Source organism: Orycteropus afer, unplaced genomic scaffold, assembly GCF_000298275.1.
Source record: "Orycteropus afer afer isolate SDZICR_OR568_19922 unplaced genomic scaffold, OryAfe1.0 scaffold00240, whole genome shotgun sequence".
NCBI lineage: Eukaryota > Metazoa > Chordata > Mammalia > Tubulidentata > Orycteropodidae > Orycteropus > Orycteropus afer.
This window is the reverse complement of record NW_006921827.1, coordinates 5,495,964-5,507,891: the sequence shown is the minus strand read 5'-3', so window position 1 is coordinate 5,507,891 and position 11,928 is coordinate 5,495,964. Positions and strand designations below refer to the sequence as shown.

The 11,928-nt window shown below is 38.3% G+C and overlaps 1 pseudogene; it reads left to right on the top strand.

The window, feature by feature from the left end:
- Positions 1-6,745: 6,745 nt before the first annotated feature.
- On the top strand, positions 6,746-10,541 carry LOC103204048 (annotated as a pseudogene).
- Positions 10,542-11,928: the final 1,387 nt, after the last annotated feature.

Genomic DNA, 11,928 nt, shown 5'->3' with positions numbered 1-11,928 from the left:
AAGCTAAAGGCATCTCTTCACTCAGGCAGCTGCTGGCTGCTGAGGCTGACAACCCTTAGGTCAACAAATAAAATGACACAGTCCCAATATCACCAAACTACAGAGCAGGCCATTGATTCAAGTCCCACTAACAGTCCTAAGATCATCAGAAAACATGGCAGGCTACACTTGACTACATGCAGGATTCAAGCATGCCAAAAGCTCTACATAATTCCTAAAGCTTCTCCTTACATACTGGAGCAGACTACACCCGTAAGGTAGCTACTCAGCTGCTCACATTAGATTCCACAATGGGATTGATTACCAGTCTTATTACAGAGAATACTATATCCGGCTGCCCACGCATTCAATATCAGGCCCAGCCAAGTTGACACATAACCTTAACTACTACACAGCCCCAGTGACTGATCTGGTTTAAATATAAACTGTTGTGTCATCCAGAATTCTATCACAATTCTTAGTAAGGGTTTTAGGACTCTAGCTATCTAGTTAACAATTTACATTATTACCACATTTGACAAATTTTAATTCTCAAGGAAACATTATAAAATATATAGTATTTTATAGTTGAATAAATAGAGGCTGCCGGAATTAATGAAGATTTCATAGTAATGAGTCTTAGAGCTAAGAGTGGAACTCAGTCTTCATTCTCCAAGTCCAGATTAAGAAGTAGCATTTCTTCTAATTAAACACTAGAATTGATGGTGACTCTGAGTCATTTATTTAAAAATAAAAAAGGAATAAGTCCTGTTGGAAAATATACGTAATAATTTAGAATGAAAAATCCTTCCACTTTGATGATCTGATTCACAGTGGCCTAGGACCAAGAATTGGCTTCTGGGTCACTGTGGTGCAGACCTCTAACCGTCAGTCTAATCTAAAATTGAAATGACTTCTACAGGGGAAACGGCATTAGGAAAATGGCCTGAAATTTTTAACCTCTTTCTTAGTTCTTCGTTATAAATGTGAATGAAAAGTAGTCCAATAATGGAGAACAAACAGAAGAATAAATAAAAAAATAAGCACCTGTAGCGGAAAAAAAAAAAAAAAATCCTTACTACCTAATCCTCTTCTATTCTGATACTTTACTTTCATTAGTATTAGGAAGAAAAATGAAATCGCTTACAGCCTAATGCAAAACTGTGCTACGGACTTGTTTATCCCTTTGTAGCAATATTAGGTGCTGCTCAAGAGTTAAGCAAAATAGCATTTTGGAGTTTATGAGGAAAATCGCTGTCTAATTTTCTCAGAATCTAAATGAAACTTGTGGTTTGAAGCCACTTAAACAGAATTAAAAGTGAAGTTTAGAAGAGATTAATTTCATAAATTTCTTAAGTTGTTGATGGAACCATATGGCAGTTTGAAAGATAACCATTAAAGTCTATACAAGAAAATGTCTTTCTGTAAAATTATAATGACTGAATATTATAACAGCAGGAGAACAAAAACTAATGCATATTTTATCATTGTAACAAATGCCTTGGACTTTAAAATTCTGTGGAATTTCTGCTCATTTCTAAAGCAAAGTAAATGCTGCTTTGCTTTCTCAAGGAAAGTAGATGCTATGCATTCCTACTTGAGGCTTACAGACACCTCTTCAATTATCCTCATGGAGTGCTGCAAAAGAATGACCATCTGCATTTCTTGAAGAAGAAACTGTGACCCAGAGAAGATAAGTGATATTCAAGGTGTTATAAAGTGTTATAATATACATGAGATTAGAGCTAAGATCATTCTTGCTCCATCATTACACGTCACTAAGTCATACCATCATCTACAATAATCTGAACTATTTATCTGGTAGGTAAAGGTGAGGAGCAAGAATTTCATTGTAATTCCCTATCCTGGTGCAGCTGACAGTCAGTGATATGCCAAGAGTATTCATGAAAGCTCTCCCATTAGTTGTTCAGTACAACACTGACCATGCTTTGTTATCATTGCAGGCAGTCCCCAGGTTACACTTGTCTAATTTATGGACAACTCATACCTGCCCGTTGATGTTATGTGAATTTGCCTTCACTTTGAAACAATTTAAACCAGCCACTACTAGCAGCAACTTCTCCACCACACTCAACTTTACTTGATGCACATGAAGTTCTTAAATCATTGAAAGCTGTCGAGCCTTTTCTTGCACTAAAGTCAGGCTAAATAAGAACTATATATACCTGTTCAACTTGCCTACAAATTTAACTTAAAAACACATCTAAGAACAGATTTCATTTGTAATCTGGGGACTGTTTCTACTCCTTTATGGAAGAGAATATTTTCCAGTTCACAAGGTAAGGTGACTCACAGGCAAAAGCAATCTTCTACAAATGTGGATGTTTATTAGAATTCCCTTAGGATCCAGGCAAACATATAGACACCAGGACCATAAAATGACTCCCTGAGATGGGGTCCATGTATCTGCATTTTAATAAAGTCCCCAAATGTGTTCAGTGACTTTTCAAATCTGAGATTTACTAAAAAATAGTGATCTCTGTATTGAATAAACTCACTGCCATACAGTCGATTCTGACTCATAGAGATCCCTCCTTGGGTTTCCGAAGTGGTATCTCTATGGAAGTCGATAGCCCAGTGTTCCTTCTGAGGAGTGGCTAGTGGGTTTGAACCACCAGCCTTCTGGTTAGCCCTCAAATGCCTTAGGCACTACATCACCAGAGTATAATATCCAAGATGTAAGATTGTTGTGAGGAGGTCTGGTAGCATAGTGCCTAAGGCATTTGACTGCTAACCAGAAGTCTGGCAGTTTAAATCCACCAGCCACTCCTTGAAAGGAAGGTTGGGTAATCTACTTCCATAGTGATACTGCCTTGGAAACCCAAGGAGGGGTCACTATGAGTCGGATCTGTCTTGATGACAGTGAGTTTCTTTCTTTTTTTCTTTTTTTTGGTTAAGATTGTTGTGAGGACAAATGAATTCAGATGTTCTGAAAAGAGTATCTGGCACAACCTATGTGCCCCAAAATGATAGCTGTTGTTAATCCAACATTTTAGGAAAGAGGCACAGCTAGAAGCCTTTCTGATGCTCTCAATGTTAAAAATCTACTGCAAGCTATTTGATCCTCTACTGGAGCAAGGCCATCTCCCACAGACATCCACCCAGGTCTCTAGATGCCCATCAGAGATATGCTGTCAAGCAAGAAGAGGGTTTTTAATTACTTTAGCGATGCACAGAGGAATAGATTGCTATAGATGTTCTCAAGCATCTTTCTTGCACAACCACCTTTACCCCTTTACCTCAACATTTCTATGGGAGGCTACTTTAACATCAGCCAATTTCTTCCATTTTTCATTCACAACATACCTTTAACAAGTGATTTCAATATTTTCTTTACCAGCTACCTTGTGTGATTTGAAATGGCAATGCAGCATACTATTCATATTCTAGACATTTCTCTAAAACCAGTTCTATAAGCAGACTAAATAATGGCATTGAGAACCAATTATAGGTGGCCACAAAATGGAAATGAGGAATCACACAGGTTAAACAATTTGTCAAGAACACACATCTGGTACCAGAGCTGGGTCTCCTGAACCCATATACTACACTTTTTCAATTACAATACCAGTCCCCTCAGTTTCCTAGAAACTTCCTCTCTAAGTCTACCAAGTCTTCCAGGCTCTTTACCTCTCTTCATCCTCACCTCCCTCTCTAAATCTGTATGGATCCCACAATGGCTGCTACAGTTCTGTAATCTTCCTCTCAGGGAATCAGATGCTGTTTTGGTGACTTATTCTAACAGTCTCTCTAAACCACATCCTCTTTTCTTTCCAAACTCACCACCACTCTCCAGCCATTCTCTCCAGCCACATCAGTCATCCCAGATTCCTGATACCTCCAAAATATACCTTTAATTTTAAAATACCTTATCATCTCTCCCTTTGCTGTGTTCTTTGCCTATAATCCTTTCTCCCTGCATTGACTTTCAATCTGTATTGTTAACTCCTTTTCTTCAGGACATCTCAAAAATCCCTTCACAACTGACAGTAGAGACAAAGGAGATCTCCATATTCCCCTTGGTGCTGGAATCATGAATTTGTTCTGAATGAATAAATAAATAAATTCTCTATTTCTCTGTAGGGTTTTCCTCCTATAAACTATTAAATTACTGTGGTGTTTTAAAATATCTTGTATCTGGGTCATAGTAGAGTCAAAGTGACTGATCCATACAAAAATTCTACACTGATCACAGAACCTGATTCCCAAAAATAACAATATCTATTCATAATTTGGAATGAGGATTGTACAATCTACTTCCATAGAGATACTGCCTCAGAAAGCCAAGGAGTGGTCACTGTGAGTTGAAATCTACTCGACGGCACTGAGTTGGGTTTTTTGGCTTTCTATTCATAATTGGGCAAATCAATCATACAGTCAACAAACTCTTATTGAGTGGCTTCTGTATTCCAGGCATTAGTCATGATGCCAGGTATTGCCCTGAACAACAATGTGAGTTCAGCTCTCATTGAATGTGTGTTCTAATAGGAGAAACCTAAATGAACAAGGAAACAAACAAAATTATAACTTTTGTTGCTTGTAAGAGCTGTGGAGAAAATAAAACAAGTATTCTGATAGATAATGAATGGGGAAAGGTAATGTAAATTGGTTAGACAGGAAAGAATATCTAAGAAAGTGATAATTGAGGTAAGGTTTGAATTATGAAAAAACCACTAAAGCATCTATTTTTTTTGTGGGAGGAGATGAAAGTGTATTTCAGGCAGAGGAAAAAGCAAATCTGAGGTAGAAGAAATTTAAATTATTGGGGAAACAATAGGAGGCGAGGATGGAGAGATGATAGTAGGCAAGACTTGAGAGGTTAATATAAAGTCAAAAAAGTCAGAAGGAGGTAGAACTTACAAGATTTTGTTGGCCAGAGTTGTTAGCTGCCACCAAGTGCACTATGCCAAGAGCCTGCTATATGCCCCAGCTCTGACTCACAGCATCCTGATGTATAATGGAGAGAAATGTTGCCTGGTCCTGTGCCATCTTCATGACCATTGGTATGTTTGAATACATTGTTGTGGCTATTTTGTCGATCCATCAAATTGAATTTATCCTTCATTTTCTCTGACTCTGTGCTTCACTAAACATGCTATCCTTCTCTAGAGATCAATCTTTCTTAATGGCATATCTAAAGCAAATGTGCTGAGGACGTGCCATCCTCATTTCTAAGACATATTCACATTCTATTTCTTCTGAGAATGATTTGTTTGTTTTTTCGGCAGTCCATATTATATTCAATAAAATTTGCCAACATATCTTGAATGTGCCAATTCTTATTCTTTCTTTTATATTGTTCAGTTTTTATATAGGAGCTCTAGTGGTGTAGTGCCTAAGGCATTTGACCACTAACCAGAAGGCTGGTGGTTCAAATCCACCAGCCATTCCTCAGAGGGAAGGTTGGGCAATCTATTTCCATAGTTATATCGCTTCAGAAACCCAAGGAGGGGTCTCTATGTTTTATATGATATGAGGCTATTGAAAAGACTATGATTCTGGTGACATTTTCAAATTTTACAAAATTTAAAGTGACAAAGATCTAGTTGATTTTTAGAAAAGAACATTAGGGCTACTTTGTATGTGGAGAATGGCTAGCATGCAGATGAGAGTGGAAGGATAAAGTAAGCTACTGTAATAATTTACTGGAGGGATGATAGTATTCATCTTTAACACATTACATTTTCTCTACAGTATCAATTAACAAAACCAAAAAAAAAAAAGAACATAGTTCTTGGCTTTGCAGTAATAAACATTGCTATGGCTCCTAGTTGTTTGCCTGTTGCTTAAATACAAGAACACTTTATGTAAGTGCTATCAAAAAGTCCTCATCTTTTTCCACCAAATTCTCAGAATCTTTTCAAGGAAAAACAACAATTGAATTCATTAGCTCAACAAGCCCACATTCATAATTGGCATAAGTCTCCATGTGGAAATCATCTCAACTTCTGAACTTGATTCTCCTTCCTGCACATTGTCATCTCATTGGCCTCAGTGCACCTGCCTCACTGCTCAGTAAAGCAAGGATTTCAGTAAGGAGAGAATTGTTATAGCATGTTTTTGTTCAGGGCACTCTATGGAGTGACTCTAAGAAATGGAATAATGAGCTAAAGCCTTTGGGGCTGCTTAGGTTTTGCAGCTGTGCCCATTTAAAAAGTGTTTCAAGTAAAATGTGTCTCTTATCAAGATTTCTTTGAGAAAATTCCCTCTCTCCTGGCAGCAATGCCTTACTTCTGAACAGTCATCAACATGTCAACATTTCACCTAAATGAGAGTAGAAACACCTAAGTATTATTAATACCTTCATAAAGGGTAAACCTGTGAATTTATTAACATTCTGTGATAAATAATAAGGATTTATAATATGAGGATTTTGGTAACAACCATCATATTATATCACATTATATTATGTGAAGTTTAAGGTGCTGTTTTGTCTACTTACTATATTACTAGCTAAACTGAGAATAAAATTACATTTTCCATTTGCAGAATTCCAGGAGAGGTCTTGATATTAATATCTGGATGAAGTAAGGGTCACATGTGAAACCTGCAATTCAGTAAAACTGACACTACAGAGAGTTCTAAGGAAAATGATTTAAAAAAATGTACGCATTTGAACCAAAATATGTACAAAAAATATGCTGCTGGTTGCAGCCTTGCCCCCCCCAACCACCACTCCCCACATGCCGGCCCACATCACTGGGCTCCCAGATCTCCTGGCCACCTGCCACACTAGGTGGACAAGGAAGCAGCATTTGATGACATTGTGGTAGAATGTGTGATTAAATATGAGTACAAAATATAGGGAAAGAACACTCCTTTTCTTAAGGATTTTGATGATCCATGCTCTACAGTGGCCAAGCCTAACTGCACAGTGGCTTCCAGATATAACCAGACCAGAAGGAAAGGATTTCATCATTCATCAACTTATCCTGGGAACACACATATCAGATGAACAAAACCACCTGTGATAGTCAGTGTGCAGCTCCCTAATGAAGATGCTCAGTTTCATGTGTCACATTACAACAGTGAGAAAGGACAATTTGAAGATTTTGGTGGAAAGATTGGAATAGATAGCAAGATCAACCATGAATGAGAAGTAAACCCAAACTCATTGCTGTCAAGTCGAATCCAATTCATAGCGACCCCTCCTTGGGTTTCCAAGGTGGTATCACTATGGAAGTAGATTGCCCAACCTTCCTTCCAAGGAATGGCTGGTGGGTTTGAACAGCCAGCCTTCTGGTTAGCAGTCAAATGCCTTAGGCACTATGCCAAGGGCCTGCTATATGCCCCAGAATACTTGCGTAATTGCAACAAGGACCCCATCCAGTGATCATGTTATTTTTGACTGTACAAAACACCCTTCTAAACTAGACCCTTCTGGAGAGTGCAGTCCAGACTTGCATCTCCATGCATCAGAAGGAAAGCTATGGACTTTCTTGGAATTCAAATCTTAGTGAGCATTTAATTAGTGCTTCAGATGACCATACCATATGCCTATGGGACATCACTGCTGTTCCAAAGGAAAGAAAAGTAGTGGATGTGAAGACTGTCTTTACTGGACAAACAGAAGTAGTTGAAGATATCTTGCAGCATCTGCTCCGTGAATTTCTGGTTGGATCAGTTGCTGTTGCTCAGAAACTTATAATCTGGGATACTCATTCAAACAATACTTCCCAACCAAGCCACTCAGTTAATGCTTGCACTGCTAAAGTGATCTGCCTTGCAATGAATCCATTCTTGCCACAGGATCAGCTGACAAGACTATTGCTTTGTGGGCTCTGAGAAATCTGAAAGTCAAGTTACATTCCTTTGATTCACACAATGTTGTTGTTAGGTGCCATTGGGTCATCTCCTGCTCATAGCAACCCTATGTACAACAGAACAAAACCCTGCCTAGTCCTATGCCAGCCTCACAATCCTTGCTATACCTCAGCCCATTGTTTCAGTCACTGTGTCCATCCATCTCGTTGAGGGCCTTCCTCTTTCTCGTTGACCCTCCACTTTACCAAGCAGTTTGTCATACTGTAGTGGCTTATGGTTGCAGTGAAGCTGGAGGCCATGCCACCAGAATTTCAAATAGCAGCAGTGTTATCCATGGTGGACATGTTTCAGCGGAGCTTTCAGACTAAGACAGAATCAGAAGAAGGAAGGATCTCTCCACTTGTCAAGGAATTGGCCATTGAAATCATTTTATTTGAAATCACATGGTGCTGTTGTTGTTGTTAAGTGCCATCAAGTTGCCTCCAACTCATAGTGACCTTATGTACAACAGAACAAAATACTGAGCAGTCCTGTGCCAGCCTCACAATCTTTTCTATACTTGAGCCATCGTTGCAGCCACTGTGTCAATCCATCTCATTGAGGGCCTTCCCTTTTTTGTTGACCTTCCACTTTGCCAAGCATGATAACCTTCTCCAGGGAATGGTTCTGAAAGTAGGTGAGATGAAGGCTGGCCATTCTCACTTCCAAGGAACATTCTAGCTGCACTTCTTCCAGGACAGATTTGTTCATTCTCTGGCAGTCCATGGTACTTTCAGTATTCTTCACCAACACCACAACTCAAAACCATCAACTCTTCTTTGATCTTCCTTATTCATTGTCCAGCTCTCACATGCATATGAGGCAAATGAAAATACCATGGCTTGGGTTAGGAGCACCTTAGTCTTCAAAGAGATCTTTTGTCTTTAGCACCTTACAGAGATCTTTTGCAGCAGATTTGCCCAGTGCAATATGTCATCTGATGTGTTGACTACTGCTTCCATTGCTGTTGATTTTGGAACCAAGTAATACGAAATCTTTAACGACTTTAATCTTTTCTCTACTTATTATGATGCTGCTTATTGGTCCAGTTGTGAGGATTTTTATTTTATTTATGTTGAGATGTAACCCATACTGCAGACTGTATTCTTCAATCTTCATCAGTAAGTGCTTCAAGTCATCCTCACTTTCAACAAGCAAAGTTGTGTCATCAGCGTATCACAGGTTGTTAATGATTCTTCCTCCAATCCTGATGCCATGTTCTTCTTCATATAGTCCAGCTTCTCAGATTATTTGTTCAGCAGATTGAATAACTGTGGTGAAAGGATACAACCCTGATGCACATCCTTAGTGATTTTAAACCATGCAGTATCCCCTTGTTTTGTTTGAATGACAGCTTCCTTATTAGTACAATTAAGTGTTCTGGAATTCCCTTTCTTCTCAATGTTATCCAAAATTTGTTATGATCCACAGAGTCGAATGCTTTTGCATAGTTAATAAAACACAAGTAAACATCTTGGTGATATTCTTTGCTTTTAGCTAAGATCCATCTGACATCAAAAATGTTATCCCTCTTTTCACATCCTCTTCTGAATCCAGCTTGCATTTCTGGAAGCTCTCTGTCAACATGCTGCTGCAACCATTTTTGAATTATCTTCAGCAAGAATTTACTTGCATATGATATTAATGATATTGTTTGATAATTTCCACATTCTGTGAGATCACCTGTTTTTGGAATTGGTACAACTATGGATCTCTTCCAGTCAGTTGGCCAGGTAACTGTCTTCCAAATTTCTTGCCATAGACCAGTGAGTGCCTCCAGCACAGCATCCTTTTGTTGAAACATCTCAGTGGGTACTATGTCAATTCCTGGGACCTTGTTTTTCACCAATTTCTTCAGTGCAGCTTCGACTTCTTCTTTCAATACCATTGGTTCTTGATCATATGCCACCTCCTGAAGTGAATGAACATCGACCAATTCTTTTTAGTACAGTGACTCTGTGTATTCCTCTTCCCTTCTTCTGTTGCTTACTGCATCATTCAATATTTTGGCCATAGAATATTTCAATATTGCAACTTGAAACTTGAATTTCTTCTTCTGTTCTTTCAGCTTGAGGGATGCCAAGTGTGTTCTTCCCTTTTGGTTTTCTAACTCCACCTCTTGGCACATTTCATTATAATAATTGACTTTGTATTCTCAAGCTGCTCTTTGAAATCTTCTGTTCAGCCCTTTTATCTTCCATTTATTTTAGCTACTTTCTATTAAAGGGCAAGTTTCAGAGTCTCTTCTGACATCTATTTTGGTCTTTTCTTCCTTTTCTGTCTTTTTAATGAACTTTTCCTTTTTTCATGGATGATGTTCTTGATGTCATCCCACAATTCCTCTGGTTTTCAGTAACTGGTGTTCAATGCATCAAATAAAATCTCTAAATTAAGGAGGGATTTAGAGGGAATCACAATAGGATGAAATATTCCAGGTTCAGTGGTAGCCTCACAATGAAACTATTTTGGCTTCCAGGGGAACTGATCATAGGCTGAATGTCTGAGTTTTAAGTAAAATTGGAGAGGAACAATTCCCAGAAAAGGGATCACCAAAGTTATTGTTTATTCATGGTGGTCACACTGCCAAGATACCTGATTTCTCCTGGAATCCAAACGAATCTTGGGTGATTTGTTCTGTATCAGAAGACAATATCATGCAAGTGAAGCAGATGGCAGAGAACATTTATAATGATGAAGACTCTGAAGGAAATATGGATCCAGAAGGAAGAATATCCTAGATACATCTGGGCTTGTGATTTTAGACTCCCCTTTTTTCCTTGCAACCATGAGATTGATTTTAACACTGGTTTTGAAGAAAGGTTATGTTTGACTATCTCTCTATATGTACCAACAACAAAGCTATTAGCCCCAACAGTAGGTGTTTTCTAAATGTTAACTGTGAGATGTGATTTAGCACAGCCACAGACTTAGATTTTCTTCAATAATTTTCTTGAAACAAGTACAGGGGAAGTAGCCACAGAAAGGGGAATATGTGTGTGTGGTTATTTTTCTTCTTATGCTATAATCCTAAGTTTTTCAGACTCATTTAAGTAAAGGCTAGAGTAGGTAAGAAATAGAGCCAAGTGAGATAGGTGTCTGAGCCATGTAGTATAATTCTGCAAGATGTCATTTTTACTCAGGAAATGGGAATTTTAAGTCATATAGATTCCTACTCTAAAATCTTCACACCTGACTTGCCATGATGCACATTTTCCTATGACCAGTCTCCTCTCTTCAGTTAAACCTTTATTCTACATGTTCCCCTTTTCCCACATATTTTTACTTGCTACTGTATTTATTAAACTGATTTCATATTATTTTTTTCCTTTGTGTGAAATGGTTGGTTTGTTTTTTAAAAAATCTTGTAAAGTTTAAAAAAGTTTTAAAAGTACATGTTGTTATCTAAGTTATACCACAAGTAAACTGTCCAATTAAGTTGAGAAGAGTAAATTGATAGCTGATACTGATTTTTAAAATTAAATTAATCCTGGATAAAGTTGCTCTTTTCAGAAGTTAGTTCTTGACCACTAATTTGGTACCATCTCCCATTTGGATGACCTATTTTAGCAGCAGGTCTGTATTCTCCATAACTAACTGTGTAAGTTCTTATAATGGAATAAATTGCTTTTGTATAGGGAAAAAAAAAAATGCTGCCACTTAATTCAAATGAAAGCAAATTTAGATGTTTGGGAAAGAAAATGAATGTTTTTCTAGTTACCTGGTGCCACTCTGACAAGAATATACCACAAATGGGATGGCCTTAACAAACAGGAGTTTATTCTCTTACACTTTGGATGTTATAAGTCCAAGTTCAAAGTGCCAGGCTCTAGGGGCTGGGTGAAAGCCCCTCAACCTGAGACTTCAGCTCTGCCTCCTGTTCCCGACCCACTGAAGCTAGAGGCTTTTCTTCACTCAGACAGCTGTTGGCTGCTGAGGCTGCCAAGCCCAAGATGACAAGTGAAAAGGCACAGTCCTGATGTTACCAAACCACATGACAGGCCATTAAGTCAAGTTTATTGTAAGTCCCCTGGTCTGCAGAGCATGGTAGGCTGCTGAGCAATGACACAGCTACATGCAGGGTTCAAGGTACCTGTGTTGGATTGGGTTCTCTAGAGAAACACAAAA